Source organism: Rhipicephalus microplus, unplaced genomic scaffold (genome assembly GCF_043290135.1).
Source record: "Rhipicephalus microplus isolate Deutch F79 unplaced genomic scaffold, USDA_Rmic scaffold_293, whole genome shotgun sequence".
NCBI lineage: Eukaryota > Metazoa > Arthropoda > Arachnida > Ixodida > Ixodidae > Rhipicephalus > Rhipicephalus microplus.
The window spans coordinates 65,001-80,000 of NW_027464862.1; the positions used below are offsets into that span (position 1 = coordinate 65,001).

The 15,000-nt window shown below is 62.0% G+C and overlaps 2 non-coding genes across 2 annotated transcripts; both read left to right on the plus strand.

Annotated features, from left to right (window-relative positions):
- The first annotated feature begins 10,208 nt into the window (after positions 1-10,208).
- On the plus strand, positions 10,209-12,023 carry LOC142793207 (small subunit ribosomal RNA). The gene has a single exon (XR_012891520.1). It is a non-coding gene; the product is annotated as a small subunit ribosomal RNA (ribosomal RNA).
- Positions 12,024-13,742: 1,719 nt separating this feature from the next.
- LOC142793220 (5.8S ribosomal RNA) lies at positions 13,743-13,895 on the plus strand. Its single transcript, XR_012891531.1, has one exon. It is a non-coding gene; the product is annotated as a 5.8S ribosomal RNA (ribosomal RNA).
- Positions 13,896-15,000: the final 1,105 nt, after the last annotated feature.

Consider the following 15,000-nt stretch of genomic DNA (forward strand, 5'->3'; position numbering starts at 1 on the left):
CGCCCCGGCTGACGCGGTTTTTGCGCCGCCCCGGCTGACGCGGTTTTCGCGCCGCCCCGGCTGACGCGGTTTTCGCGCCGCCCCGGCTGACGCGGTTTTTGCGTCGCCCCGGCTGACGCGGTTCGGACTTTGCACTTTTTGGCTCACCCCGGCTGGCGGCCCACTCACTCGATCGCCAGGTCTGTTTGCCCCGGTGGTTCCACCGCCAGGCTTAAGCGCGAACTTTTTTTGTTTGTTTTCTTTTGATTAAGCGCAAGCTTTTTTCTTTGTTTTCTTTTGATTAAGCGCGGGCTTTTTTCTTTGTTTTTTTTTTTTATTTCGCCCCGGCAGACGCGGTTTTTGCGCCGCCCCGGCTGACGCGGTTTTTGCCGCCCCGGCTGACGCAGTTCGGACTTAGCACTTTTCGGCTGTGCCTGGCTGGCGGCCCACTCACTCGATCGCCATGTCTGTTTGCCACAGTTTTCCCGGTGGTGCCGCACCCGGGCTCGCCCCGGCTGACGCAGTTTTCGCGCCGCCCCGGCTGACGCGGTTTCGTGCCGCCCCGGCAGACGCGGTTTTCGCGCCGCCCCGGCTGACGCGGTTTTTGCGTCGCCCCGGCTGACACGGTTCGGACTTTGCACTTTTCGGCTGTGCCTGGCTGGCGGCCCACTCACTCGATCGCCATGTCTGTTTGCCACAGTTTTCCCGGTGGTGCCGCACCCGGGCTCGCCCCGGCTGACGCAGTTTTCGCGCCGCCCCGGCTGACGCGGTTTCGTGCCGCCCCGGCAGACGCGGTTTTCGCGCCGCCCCGGCTGACGCGGTTTCGTGCCGCCCCGGCAGACGCAGTTCGGACTTAGCACTTTTCGGCTGTGCCTGGCTGGCGGCCCACTCACTCGATCGCCATGTCTGTTTGCCACAGTTTTCCCGGTGGTGCCGCACCCGGGCTCGCCCCGGCTGACGCAGTTTTCGCGCCGCCCCGGCTGACGCGGTTTCGTGCCGCCCCGGCAGACGCGGTTTTCGCGCCGCCCCGGCTGACGCGGTTTCGTGCCGCCCCGGCAGACGCAGTTCGGACTTAGCACTTTTCGGCTGTGCCTGGCTGGCGGCCCACTCACTCGATCGCCATGTCTGTTTGCCACAGTTTTCCCGGTGGTGCCGCACCCGGGCTCGCCCCGGCAGACGCGTTTTTTTTTTTCTTTCGCCCCGGCTGACGCAGTTTTCGCGCCGCCCCGGCTGACGCGGTTTCGTGCCGCCCCGGCAGACGCGGTTTTTTGCGCCGCCCCGGCTGACGCGGTTTTTGCCGCCCCGGCTGACGCAGTTCGGACTTAGCACTTTTCGGCTGTGCCTGGCTGGCGGCCCACTCACTCGATCGCCATGTCTGTTTGCCACAGTTTTCCCGGTGGTGCCGCACCCGGGCTCGCCCCGGCTGACGCAGTTTTCGCGCCGCCCCGGCTGACGCGGTTTCGTGCCGCCCCGGCAGACGCGGTTTTCGCGCCGCCCCGGCTGACGCGGTTTCGTGCCGCCCCGGCAGACGCAGTTCGGACTTAGCACTTTTCGGCTGTGCCTGGCTGGCGGCCCACTCACTCGATCGCCATGTCTGTTTGCCACAGTTTTCCCGGTGGTGCCGCACCCGGGCTCGCCCCGGCTGACGCAGTTTTCGCGCCGCCCCGGCTGACGCGGTTTCGTGCCGCCCCGGCAGACGCGGTTTTCGCGCCGCCCCGGCTGACGCGGTTTCGTGCCGCCCCGGCAGACGCAGTTCGGACTTAGCACTTTTCGGCTGTGCCTGGCTGGCGGCCCACTCACTCGATCGCCATGTCTGTTTGCCACAGTTTTCCCGGTGGTGCCGCACCCGGGCTCGCCCCGGCAGACGCGTTTTTTTTTTTCTTTCGCCCCGGCTGACGCAGTTTTCGCGCCGCCCCGGCTGACGCGGTTTCGTGCCGCCCCGGCAGACGCGGTTTTTTTGCGCCGCCCCGGCTGACGCGGTTTTTGCCGCCCCGGCTGACGCAGTTCGGACTTGGCACTTTTTGGCTGAGCCTGGCTGGTGGCCCACTCACTCGATCGCCATGTCTGTTAGCCACAGTTTTCCCGGTGGTGCCGCACCCGGGCTCGCCCCGGCTGACGCAGTTTTCGCGCCGCCCCGGCAGACGCGGTTTTCGCGCCGCCCCGGCTGACGCGGTTTTTGCCGCCCCGGCTGACGCAGTTCGGACTTGGCACTTTTTGGGCTGAGCCTGGCTGGCGGCCCACTCACTCGATCGCCATGTCTGTTTGCCACAGTCTTCCCGGTGGTGCCGCACCCGGGCTCGCCCCGGCAGACGCGTTTTTTTTTTCTTTCGCCCCGGCAGACGTGGTTCCCCCCCCCCCCTTTTCGCTCGCCCCGGCTGACGAGGTTTTCGCGCCGCCCCGGCTGACGCAGTTTTCGCGCCGCCCCGGCTGACGCGGTTTCGTGCCGCCCCGGCTGACGCGGTTTTCGCGCCGCCCCGGCTGACGCGGTTTTTGCGTCGCCCCGGCTGACACGGTTCGGACTTTGCACTTTTCGGCTGTGCCTGGCTGGCGGCCCACTCACTCGATCGCCATGTCTGTTTGCCACAGTTTTCCCGGTGGTGCCGCACCCGGGCTCGCCCCGGCTGACGCAGTTTTCGCGCCGCCCCGGCAGACGCGGTTTTCGCGCCGCCCCGGCTGACGCGGTTTCGTGCCGCCCCGGCAGACGCAGTTCGGACTTAGCACTTTTCGGCTGTGCCTGGCTGGCGGCCCACTCACTCGATCGCCATGTCTGTTTGCCACAGTTTTCCCGGTGGTGCCGCACCCGGGCTCGCCCCGGCTGACGCAGTTTTCGCGCCGCCCCGGCTGACGCGGTTTCGTGCCGCCCCGGCAGACGCGGTTTTCGCGCCGCCCCGGCTGACGCGGTTTCGTGCCGCCCCGGCAGACGCAGTTCGGACTTAGCACTTTTCGGCTGTGCCTGGCTGGCGGCCCACTCACTCGATCGCCATGTCTGTTTGCCACAGTTTTCCCGGTGGTGCCGCACCCGGGCTCGCCCCGGCAGACGCGTTTTTTTTTTTTCTTTCGCCCCGGCTGACGCAGTTTTCGCGCCGCCCCGGCTGACGCGGTTTCGTGCCGCCCCGGCAGACGCGGTTTTTTGCGCCGCCCCGGCTGACGCGGTTTTTGCCGCCCCGGCTGACGCAGTTCGGACTTAGCACTTTTCGGCTGTGCCTGGCTGGCGGCCCACTCACTCGATCGCCATGTCTGTTTGCCACAGTTTTCCCGGTGGTGCCGCACCCGGGCTCGCCCCGGCTGACGCAGTTTTCGCGCCGCCCCGGCTGACGCGGTTTCGTGCCGCCCCGGCAGACGCGGTTTTCGCGCCGCCCCGGCTGACGCGGTTTCGTGCCGCCCCGGCAGACGCAGTTCGGACTTAGCACTTTTCGGCTGTGCCTGGCTGGCGGCCCACTCACTCGATCGCCATGTCTGTTTGCCACAGTTTTCCCGGTGGTGCCGCACCCGGGCTCGCCCCGGCTGACGCAGTTTTCGCGCCGCCCCGGCTGACGCGGTTTCGTGCCGCCCCGGCAGACGCGGTTTTCGCGCCGCCCCGGCTGACGCGGTTTCGTGCCGCCCCGGCAGACGCAGTTCGGACTTAGCACTTTTCGGCTGTGCCTGGCTGGCGGCCCACTCACTCGATCGCCATGTCTGTTTGCCACAGTTTTCCCGGTGGTGCCGCACCCGGGCTCGCCCCGGCAGACGCGTTTTTTTTTTTCTTTCGCCCCGGCTGACGCAGTTTTCGCGCCGCCCCGGCTGACGCGGTTTCGTGCCGCCCCGGCAGACGCGGTTTTTTTGCGCCGCCCCGGCTGACGCGGTTTTTGCCGCCCCGGCTGACGCAGTTCGGACTTGGCACTTTTTGGCTGAGCCTGGCTGGTGGCCCACTCACTCGATCGCCATGTCTGTTAGCCACAGTTTTCCCGGTGGTGCCGCACCCGGGCTCGCCCCGGCTGACGCAGTTTTCGCGCCGCCCCGGCAGACGCGGTTTTCGCGCCGCCCCGGCTGACGCGGTTTTTGCCGCCCCGGCTGACGCAGTTCGGACTTGGCACTTTTTGGGCTGAGCCTGGCTGGCGGCCCACTCACTCGATCGCCATGTCTGTTTGCCACAGTCTTCCCGGTGGTGCCGCACCCGGGCTCGCCCCGGCAGACGCGTTTTTTTTTTCTTTCGCCCCGGCAGACGTGGTTCCCCCCCCCCCCCTTTTCGCTCGCCCCGGCTGACGAGGTTTTCGCGCCGCCCCGGCTGACGCAGTTTTCGCGCCGCCCCGGCTGACGCGGTTTCGTGCCGCCCCGGCTGACGCGGTTTTCGCGCCGCCCCGGCTGACGCGGTTTTTGCGTCGCCCCGGCTGACACGGTTCGGACTTTGCACTTTTCGGCTGTGCCTGGCTGGCGGCCCACTCACTCGATCGCCATGTCTGTTTGCCACAGTTTTCCCGGTGGTGCCGCACCCGGGCTTGCCCCGGCAGACGCGTTTTTTTTTTTTCTTTTCGCCCCGGCTGACGCAGTTTTCGCCCCGCCCCGGCTGACGCGGTTTCGTGCCGCCCCGGCAGACGCGGTTTTTTGCGCCGCCCCGGCTGACGCGGTTTTTGCCGCCCCGGCTGACGCAGTTCGGACTTTGCACTTTTTGGCTGAGCCTGGCTGGCGGCCCACTCACTCGATCGCCATGTCTGTTTGCCACAGTTTTCCCGGTGGTGCCGCACCCGGGCTCGCCCCGGCAGACGCGTTTTTTTTTTTCCTTCGCCCCGGCAGACGTGGTTCCCCCCCCCCCCTCCGTCTTTCTTTTTGTTTTTTTTTTTCGCCGCGGCTGAAGTGGATTTTTCGGTGCCTCGACGCCCCGGTAGTCGCGGTTTTTCCGTTTCCGCACGGCCCCGGCTGACGCTGCTCGGTCACAGTCGCCTTTTGTGAGGATTGCAGACTTCTTGAGCGCGGGTGTTTTTTTTTTGTTGTTGTTGTTGTTTTATTACGCATTCGCTCCAGCAGACGCTGTTTAGACTTTTTGTTTCCTCTTTTATCCTGCGACGAGGTGACGAGGTTTATTCGGTGCCCCGCCGCCCCGGCTGAAGTGATTTTTCCTGTCCCGTGCCGCCCCGGCTGACGCGGTTGGGACTTCGCGTTTGTTCGGCCGCCACGGGTTTTGGCGCACTCGCTCGGTTGCTTGTTGTTGCCACTTGTTGCGAACCCAGGTTTCTTGAGCGAGCGCGGGCGTTTTTTCTTCCTTTCTTTCTTTGTTCTATGTGTTAGCGAATCGGCCTTTAATATCACACGAGGACTCACAACCAACAATTTTCAGTTTGAAGTGTAAAAAATCTGCAGGTGTTGACGTAACTGACTTGCCCCGTACCCTTGAGTACATCCATGAAGTTCTCGTAGTACTACTAAATCGCATTATTCCAAGTGGAGAAATTCCCATAAACTTGCAAACCTCTACACGAAAATCGGTGCGCGTGATAAAGTTGAAAATTATCGTCCGATATCAAATGTGCCTTCTATAACACAAATTCTAGGAAAAAAAAAAAAAACACTTGTTCGCCGTTTTCTGCGCCGTGACTGGCAGCACTCCGGCGAAGCGAAACGGGGTCGATTCGAGCACGATATCGGCGTCTTTCGACGTGCTCGCCGGCGACCGTCGCACGAGTACGTCGCACGAGCGCGTCTGCCGGGGCGCCGTTTGCGAAGCCGACGCAAAAGTGGGAACCGCCGCTCGGATGATCGCCGCTTTCGGCAGAGTGAGTGTTGGCACTCCGGGGAAGCGAAACAGCGTGAATGCGCCCACGAAATCGGCGTATTTTGAAGTGCCCGCCGGCGACCGTCGCACGAGTACGGTAAACCGCGTCAGCCGGGGCGTAGTTCGGGACGCCGACGAAAAAGTGGGAAGCGCAACTCGGATCTTCGCCGTTTTTGCAGGAGTGAGTGGCGGCCCTCCTGCGAGACCAAGAAGCATCGATTCGTGCACGAATTCGGCGCCTTTCGACGTGATCGCCGGCGACCGTCGCTCGAGTAGGGCAAACCGCGTCTGCCGGGGCGGGCTTCGGGACGCCGATGCGAAAGTGGGAAACGCTGCTCGGATGTTCGCCGTTTTTGGCCGAGTGAGTGCTGGCACTCGGGCGAAGCCAAACGGGGCCGATTACGGCACGATATCGGCGTCTTTCGACGTGCCCGGCGGCGACCGTCGCACGAGTACGGTAAACCGCGTCAGCCCGGGCGGAGTTCGGGACGCCGATGCGAAAGTGGAGAACGCCGCTCGGATCTTCGCCGTTTTTGGAGGAGTGAGTGGCGGCACTCCGGAGAAGCCAAGGAGCGCCAATTAGCGCACGATATCGGCGTCTTTCGACGCGCTCGCCGGCGACCGTCGAACGAGTAGGGCAAACCGCGTCTGCCGGGGCGGGGTTTACGACGCCGACGCAAAAGTGGGAACCGCCGCTCGGATGTTGGCCGTTTTTGGCAGAGTGAGTGCTGGCACACCGGCGACGCGAAAGAGCGCGAAAGCGCCCACGAAAGTGGCGTATTTGGACGTGCTTGACGGCGACCGCTGCAGGAGTACGAAAAACCACGTCAGCCGGGGCGAGCGACCCACGGCGGTCTGGGTGCTTATCGCTGCTATTATAGGGGCACCCCGGCAGACGCAGAAAAAAAAAATTTTTTTTCGACCTTCTTTTTTGCTGGTCGAGCTCGGGTAACCCAGGTCGCAATGGGAGCCGCGCACGAAAGCGGCGTCGCGAGACGCGTTCGCGGTCGCTAGTCGCACGAGCTCGGCAACCGCGTCAGCCGGCGCGGAGTTCGGGATGCCGACGGCTAAGTGGGTACCGCTGCTCGGATGTTCGCCGTTTTTGGCCGAGTGAGTGCTGGCACTCCGGCGAAGCGAAACGGGGCCGATTCGGGCACGATATCGGCGTATTTCGACGTGCTCGCCGGCGACCGTCGCACGAGTACGGCAAAGCGCGTCTGCCGGGGCGAGGTTTGCGATGCCGACGAAAAAGTGGGAAGCGCCGCTCGGATCTTCGCCGTTTTTGCAGGAGTGAGTGGCGGCCCTCCTGCGAGACCAAGAAGCATCGACTCGCGCACGATATCGGTGTCTTTCGACGTGCCCGCCGGCCACCGCCGCACGAGTACGGCAAACCGCGTATGCCGGGGCGGGGTTGGCGACGCCGACGCAAAAGTGGGAACCGCCACTAGGATGTTCGCCGTTTTTGGCAGAGTGAGTGCTGGCACACCGGCGACGCGAAAGAGCGCGAAAGCGCCCACGAAAGTGGCGTATTTGGACGTGCTTGACGGCGACCGCTGCAGGAGTACGAAAAACCACGTCAGCCGGGGCGAGCGACCCACGGCGGTCTGGGTGCTTATCGCTGCTATTATAGGGGCACCCCGGCAGACGCAGAAAAAAAAAATTTTTTTTCGACCTTCTTTTTTGCTGGTCGAGCTCGGGTAACCCAGGTCGCAATGGGAGCCGCGCACGAAAGCGGCGTCGCGAGACGCGTTCGCGGTCGCTAGTCGCACGAGCTCGGCAACCGCGTCAGCCGGCGCGGAGTTCGGGATGCCGACGGCTAAGTGGGTACCGCTGCTCGGATGTTCGCCGTTTTTGGCCGAGTGAGTGCTGGCACTCCGGCGAAGCGAAACGGGGCCGATTCGGGCACGATATCGGCGTATTTCGACGTGCTCGCCGGCGACCGTCGCACGAGTACGGCAAAGCGCGTCTGCCGGGGCGAGGTTTGCGATGCCGACGAAAAAGTGGGAAGCGCCGCTCGGATCTTCGCCGTTTTTGCAGGAGTGAGTGGCGGCCCTCCTGCGAGACCAAGAAGCATCGACTCGCGCACGATATCGGTGTCTTTCGACGTGCCCGCCGGCCACCGCCGCACGAGTACGGCAAACCGCGTATGCCGGGGCGGGGTTGGCGACGCCGACGCAAAAGTGGGAACCGCCACTAGGATGTTCGCCGTTTTTGGCAGAGTGAGTGCTGGCACTCCGGCGAAGCGAAAGAGCGCGAATGCGCCCACGAAAGTGGCGTGTTTGGACGTGCTTGACGACGACCACCGCAGGAAAACGAAAAACCACGTCAGCCGGGGCGAGCGACCCATGGCGGTCTGGGTGCTTATCGCTGCTATTATAGGGGCACCCCGGCAGACGCAAAAAAAAAAAAAATTTTTTTTCGACATTCTTTCTTGCTCGTCGACCTCGGGTGACCCAGGTCGCAGTGGGAGCCGCGCACGAAAGCGGCGTCGCGAGACGGCTTCGCGGTCGCTAGTCGCACGAGCTCGGCAACCGCGTCTGCCGGGGCGGAGTTCGGGACGCCGACGGCTAAGTGGGAACCGCCGCTCGGATGTTCGCCGTTTGTGGCCGAGTGAGTGCTGGCACTCCGGCGAAGCCAAACGGGGCCGATTCCGGCACGATATCGGCGTCTTTCTACGTGCTCGCCGGCGACCGTCGCACGAGTACGGCAAAGTGCGTCTGCCGGGGCGGGGTTTGCGACGCGTACGCAATAGTGAGAACCGTCGCTCGGATGTTCGTCGTCTTTCGCCGAGCCAGTGCTGGCACTCCGGCGAAGCCGAACGGAGCCGATTCGGGCACGATATCGGCGTCTTTCCACGTGCTCGCCGGCGACCGTCGCACGAGTACGGTAAACCGCGTCAGCCGGGGCGGAGTTCGGGACGCCGATGCGAAAGTGGGAAGCGCCGCTCGGATCTTCGCCGTTTTTGGAGGAGTCAGTGGCGGCACTCCGGTGAAGCCAAGGTGCGCCAATTCGCGCACGATATCGGCGTCTTTCGACGTGCCCGCCGGCCACCGTCGCACGAGTACGGCAAACCTCGTCTGCCGGGGCGGGGTTTGCGACGCCGACGCAAAAGTGGGAACCGCCGCTCGGATGTTCGCCGTTTTTGGCAGAGTGAGTGCTGGCACTCCGGCGAAGCGAAAGAGCGTGAATGCGCCCACGAAAGTAGCGTATTTGGACGTGCTTGACGGCGACCGCCGCAGGAGTACGAAAAACCACGTCAGCCGGGGCGAGCGACCCACGGCGGTCTGGGTGCTTATCGCTGCTATTATAGGGGCACCCCGGCAGACGCAGAAAGAAAAAAAAAAAAAATGGGGACATGGCGTGCGTCACCGTGCGGCTTCGCAGCGTTGCCGAAGTCGCCGAGCCCTTCGACTGAGCCGAACGGCGGACAGGGAACGTTGGTCGGCCGTTCTAACCTGTCGGTGCCACGCCGAGACGTCGTTAAGGAAAACCGCGTCGTGGGCCTCTACTACGCCGTCGAGTCGTTGTACGTTTGGTGTCCAGCGTGTCGGCGGCGAGTAGCGGACACGTCGTTCACGACTTCGGTCTTTCGCAGTCGACGCGAACTTGCGGAGAGTCGTGGTGCCTCACGTTTTCGGCAGAAACCGCGGCGGAATTTTCCCGTGCGTGCGCGCACGACCTCGGTGCTGTGCCGTCAGCGTAGTGTTGCACAAACTCGTGGCCTACCCAAGGTGCGGTACGTTTGCGGCCGTATCCTCGGTGGGAATTTCGTGAGTAGGGTCGCAAATTCTACGACCTCGGCGGGTTTGAGAGCGACGTAGACTTGTGGCACGCTCAACGTGCCACACGTTTCGGGGCACACCCGCGGTGAAATTTTCTCGAGTACGCTCGTATTAGTGCCCAAGGAGGTCTGGGTACTTATCGCTGCTATTATGTGGGGGTTCTCGTGAGCGGCGTACGCGAAAGCGACCGGGTGTCTGATATGCGGCGGGCTTCGGCCTCGTCAAGCGTGTCCTCGGGTCTGCTCCAGGGGAATCCACGGCAGTCGTCTGCAGCCTCATCCGCTTGATGCGTTAGGGGCTGGTTGTCGGACGGTGCCGTTTTACCACGATATCGAGGTGTGTTCCGTGTCGTCCTCGGGCGATTCAGATGCGAAAGCGCCGAAGACGCGGGCGTGACCCGTCGTCTGGCGGCTTTGCAGTCTCGGCTCCGTTGCTAGTTCCGGCCGGTCCACCGACAGTGCAGCGGGCTTGGGCAACCCGCACGGCGCGACCGAGTCGATGCAACGAAAAAGAGCGAGCATGAACGTGCTTCTTGCCGCACGGCTCCCACTCGTCTTTCGGGAAGGTTGTGCCGTAGCGAGCTCGAACGCCGTCATCTCGGAGTGCAAAATAAGCGTGTTGGGGCGCCTGAAGGTGGCCTCCGCCGCACACAGACTGCGTCCGGCCCGCCGAAGGCGAGGACGGACGCGCAGTCGAACGATTACCTGGTTGATCCTGCCAGTAATCATATGCTTGTCTCAAAGATTAAGCCATGCATGTCTAAGTACATGCCGAAATAAGGCGAAACCGCGAATGGCTCATTAAATCAGTTATGGTTCCTTAGATCGTTTCTTCCTACTTGGATAACTGTGGCAATTCTAGAGCTAATACATGCAGTGAGCCTGGAGCCCTTTGGGTAACGGGTGCTTTTATTAGACCAAGATCGATCGGGTTTCGGCCCGTATTGTGTGGTGACTCTGGATAACTTTGTGCTGATCGCATGGCCACGAGCCGGCGACGTTTCTTTCAAGTGTCTGCCTTATCAACTTTCGATGGTAGGTTACTTGCTTACCATGGTTGTTACGGGTAACGGAGAATCAGGGTTCGATTCCGGAGAGGGAGCCTGAGAAACGGCTACCACATCCAAGGAAGGCAGCAGGCGCGCAAATTACCCACTCCCGGCACGGGGAGGTAGTGACGAAAAATAACAATACGGGACTCTTTTGAGGCCCCGTAATTGAAATGAGTACACTCTAAATCCTTTAACGAGGATCAATTGGAGGGCAAGTCTGGTGCCAGCAGCCGCGGTAATTCCAGCTCCAATAGCGTATACTAAAGCTGCTGCGGTTAAAAAGCTCGTAGTTGGATCTCAGTTCCAGACGAGTAGTGCATCTACCCGATGCGACGGCTCGGACTGAACATCATGCCGGTTCTTTCTTGGTGCACTTCATTGTGTGCCTCGAGATGGCCGGTGCTTTTACTTTGAAAAAATTAGAGTGCTCAACGCAGGCGAGTCGCCTGAATAAACTTGCATGGAATAATAGAACAAGACCTCGTTTCTGTTCTGTTGGTTTTTGGAATACGAGGTAATGATTAAGAGGGACGGACGGGGGCATTCGTATTGCGGCGCTAGAGGTGAAATTCTTGGACCGTCGCAAGACGAACTACTGCGAAAGCATTTGCCAAGAATGTTTTCATTGATCAAGAACGAAAGTCAGAGGTTCGAAGGCGATCAGATACCGCCCTAGTTCTGACCATAAACGATGCCAACCAGCGATCCGCCTGAGTTACTCAAATGACTCGGCGGGCAGCTTCCGGGAAACCAAAGTATTTGGGTTCCGGGGGAAGTATGGTTGCAAAGCTGAAACTTAAAGGAATTGACGGAAGGGCACCACCAGGAGTGGAGCCTGCGGCTTAATTTGACTCAACACGGGAAAACTTACCCGGCCCGGACACTGGGAGGATTGACAGATTGAGAGCTCTTTCTTGATTCGGTGGATGGTGGTGCATGGCCGTTCTTAGTTGGTGGAGCGATTTGTCTGGTTAATTCCGATAACGAACGAGACTCTAGCCTATTAAATAGGTGCGGGGTTCCCAGCACCTTACAACCTTCTTAGAGGGACAAGCGGCTCCTAGCCGCACGAAACAGAGCAATAACAGGTCTGTGATGCCCTTAGATGTCCGGGGCCGCACGCGCGCTACACTGAAGGAAGCAGCGTGTCTTTATCCCTGTCTGAAAAGACTGGGTAACCCGTGGAACTTCTTTCGTGATTGGGATAGGGGCTTGCAATTGTTCCCCTTGAACGAGGAATTCCCAGTAAGCGCGAGTCATAAGCTCGCGTTGATTACGTCCCTGCCCTTTGTACACACCGCCCGTCGCTACTACCGATTGAATGATTTAGTGAGGTCTTCGGACCGATGTCCGGCGCGGCCTTTCGGTTGCGCCGGTCTGTTGGAAAGATGACCAAACTTGATCATTTAGAGGAAGTAAAAGTCGTAACAAGGTTTCCGTAGGTGAACCTGCGGAAGGATCATTAACGGATTGTGAAGGGTGAGCGCCTCAGCTGCGTCTGCGCCCGACACTTTCTGCCGCTGACCCCGTTTGGACGCGGGGTCGGCTTTTCCCCACGGGGCTGCCTGAATGTGGAGCGGCACCCCGTGACAAATTGTTGCGCCCAGCGGACGCCAACACCGCGACCTTGGACGGTCGGCCAGGTGGCGGACGCGGGTACAAACGGCGCAACGCACTCATAGGTCGGCTTTCGACCCGCCACTGCACCGTGGCTCGAAGCGCTCGAAATGCGCGACCCGACCGCTGCGGGACCGCCTAGTACTGTAAACAGGAGCGGCGGAGCGCGAACGGCGAGTCGTGGTTACGTCGGTAGAAGGCGAGGCTGCGCGTTCCCGAAACGCCAGCCGAGTGCCCTCCCGACCGTTCGAGCGTGCAAGAACGAGACCCGACAATCGCGCGGCGACTGCCAAGTACGAGAGGAACGGCACAAGCGTCGGCGGTCGGTCAAGGAACTGGCGATGTGACGGGTCCGCTGTGCACCAGTGCATACCGTCCCGCCGTCCGCGGCAAGCGCCTCCGCGTCCTCGGGTGACGGAGGCTGCCGGTCGGTTCTTGCAGGCGAGGGATCTCGCTGGCACCGGTTCGCGTTGACGCGCGGCCGGTCATGGCACGGCGATGCGACGGCCGAGGTGCGCAGTACTCGATGGAGGAACCGCACGCTCCGATGACCGTCCCGCCCTCCGCGGCGTATGCGTACCGACCGTAATGGTTGCAGCAGCGCCGGCCGGCTTTTGAATTCGCCACACGAAACACGGTGCGAGATCGCGGTTAGGGGAGCGTCGACGTTGCCAGGCGTTTTGCTTGCTGCCGAGGGAAAGGCGGCACGGCCACGTCGCGCTCGTCGCGATTAGCGGGTCTGCGCGCTTTGGGAAGGTGCCGCAACGACTTGCCGAAAGAGGAAGCACGGAAGAACGAGGGACTTGGACGTCCCGACAATTGAACGCACTTGCGGCCAGGCCCTTGCTGGCTTCGTTCTTCCGCCTCGAGTAGGCTCGTACGCGGCTCCGGCGCCGAAAGTGGTCCTTGGCACCGACTTCGGTGGACGTGGGAAGTGCCGCGCAAGTACGGCGCGCCTGGCTCCACCTGTTGGCTAAAGTAGGCAGCCGGATCGGCATTTTGGTGTGCGGTGGCAAACCGTGGATGCGAAAAAAGCTTGTGCGATTTCGTGGAACAAAAAGCGGGGGTCCCCCTTTTTATGCGGAGGAGACCGACCCGCCTGCCGTGGTGAACCGCGACGCCACGGTAAAAACGGGAGAGGCTTGTCGATGGGACCGTGCATCCCGCGCTCCACGGAGGCCGGGAGGCGGCCGCCCGAGGAAATGTGTAGCCGTCGAGGCCCGCATCTGCGTGCACTCTTATCCAAATGGGTGTACCGCAGGCATTTTCTGGTTAGGCGGGCCAATGAGAGCGAGCACACAACGATACCTACGGGTCCGGCTTGGAGAACCGGCTTCGACGCCTCCCGAGTATTTATAGAGGGGTGGACCACGAAAGCACTCGCAAGTAGCGAAAGCGAAACGCCGTCCGAAACACACCGTTTGCTCGATTTGCGGCAGCCGAAAAAGGCGCGGCAGAGTTTTGGAGTCCAAGCGTGCGCTGAAAAGCGCCCTTCTTGGCCACTGTTTGGCCGAGTGCCAGAAACGTTTGGTTTTGACTGTACGGAATTGAACAAACACTTTTTCACGACTCTAAGCGGTGGATCACTCGGTTCTCGGGTCGATGAAGAACGCAGCCAGCTGCGAGACTTGGTGTGAATTGCAGGACACACTGAGCACTGATTCTTTGAACGCACATTGCGGCCTTGGGTCTTCCCTTGGCTTCGTCTGTCTGAGGGTCGGATCACATATCAAGAGAGCCTTCGGCGCACAAGGGAACGTGAGCCGTCGACTCGTTTTGACCGCGTCGGCAACACGGACAGCACGCTGAACACCTCACAGCGAGCGCCAACAGCGGCCACTCAAGGGCGAGACGGTGGCGACCGTCGTGCCAGAGCCCAACCGAAACGGGGGCGACCGACTGCATTGAGGATGTGGCACCTCGTTGAGACCGCCGCAGGACTTCGAGTCGGAAGGAAGCCTGCAGGGAAAGTGCGGTCGAGGTTGCGTACTCCTCTCTGCGACCGGGTGCGCAAGAGCTGCGAGAGCCACGGACGCGCAACTTTAACGCACGGTAAACACGAGGAGCGAAAGCCGGCCAGCAAAGCTTCTCCAGCCGTGCGCAAAGTGCGCGAGATCGCAGCCTTGCGTTGCGCTTGTTGCCCTCGAAGTAAGCAGGGTGTCCCGTAGACCGGGCGCTCGAACACGCTGCGGGGCCGTGCCTCCTCCAGGCTTTGCCGCGCGAACAGGGAACGTTCGCGCGCAAAGCGCAGGGAGGTGAGGAGGCTGCGCCCGACGTTTGCGGTTCGCTGCGTACGCGGTTGATGCGGAGAGCACGGCGCGACGACTTGCCGCGAAGCGGAAAAAGTCTCCCGCACGAGTTGGCGAAACGTTGGCGAAGCTTAAGGCGTTCTCGTCGTAGTCCGCCGTCGGTCTAAGTGCTTCGCAGTTCCCGTCCCGTTCAAAAAACTGGGCCACTCCAGTTGGGGCGGGGGCGACGCTACACGAGACGATGCCTCTCGCCAGGCTGCGTGGCTGCCCTTGCGGCGGCGGCGACTGGCCTCGGCGGTGTTTGGGCTTTCGACACGGTCGTTTATCACGCAACTGCTCGGACGACGCACGCGCGCAGCGGAATGCCGCTTGCCAGCCTTGTGAAGATGTGACCCTGTACAGGGTTGCGGGCGCACTTGGTAGGGCGTCGTACTCGGTTCGCGATGGGTTTACGAACGTGTCCCGTCACTTCCACGTCACACCGGTTGTGCGCCGCACGCGTGCAGCGGGGAAGCCGATTGCCAGCCTTGTGAAGAAGTGGCCCTGTACAGGGTTGCGGGCGCACTTGGTAGGGCG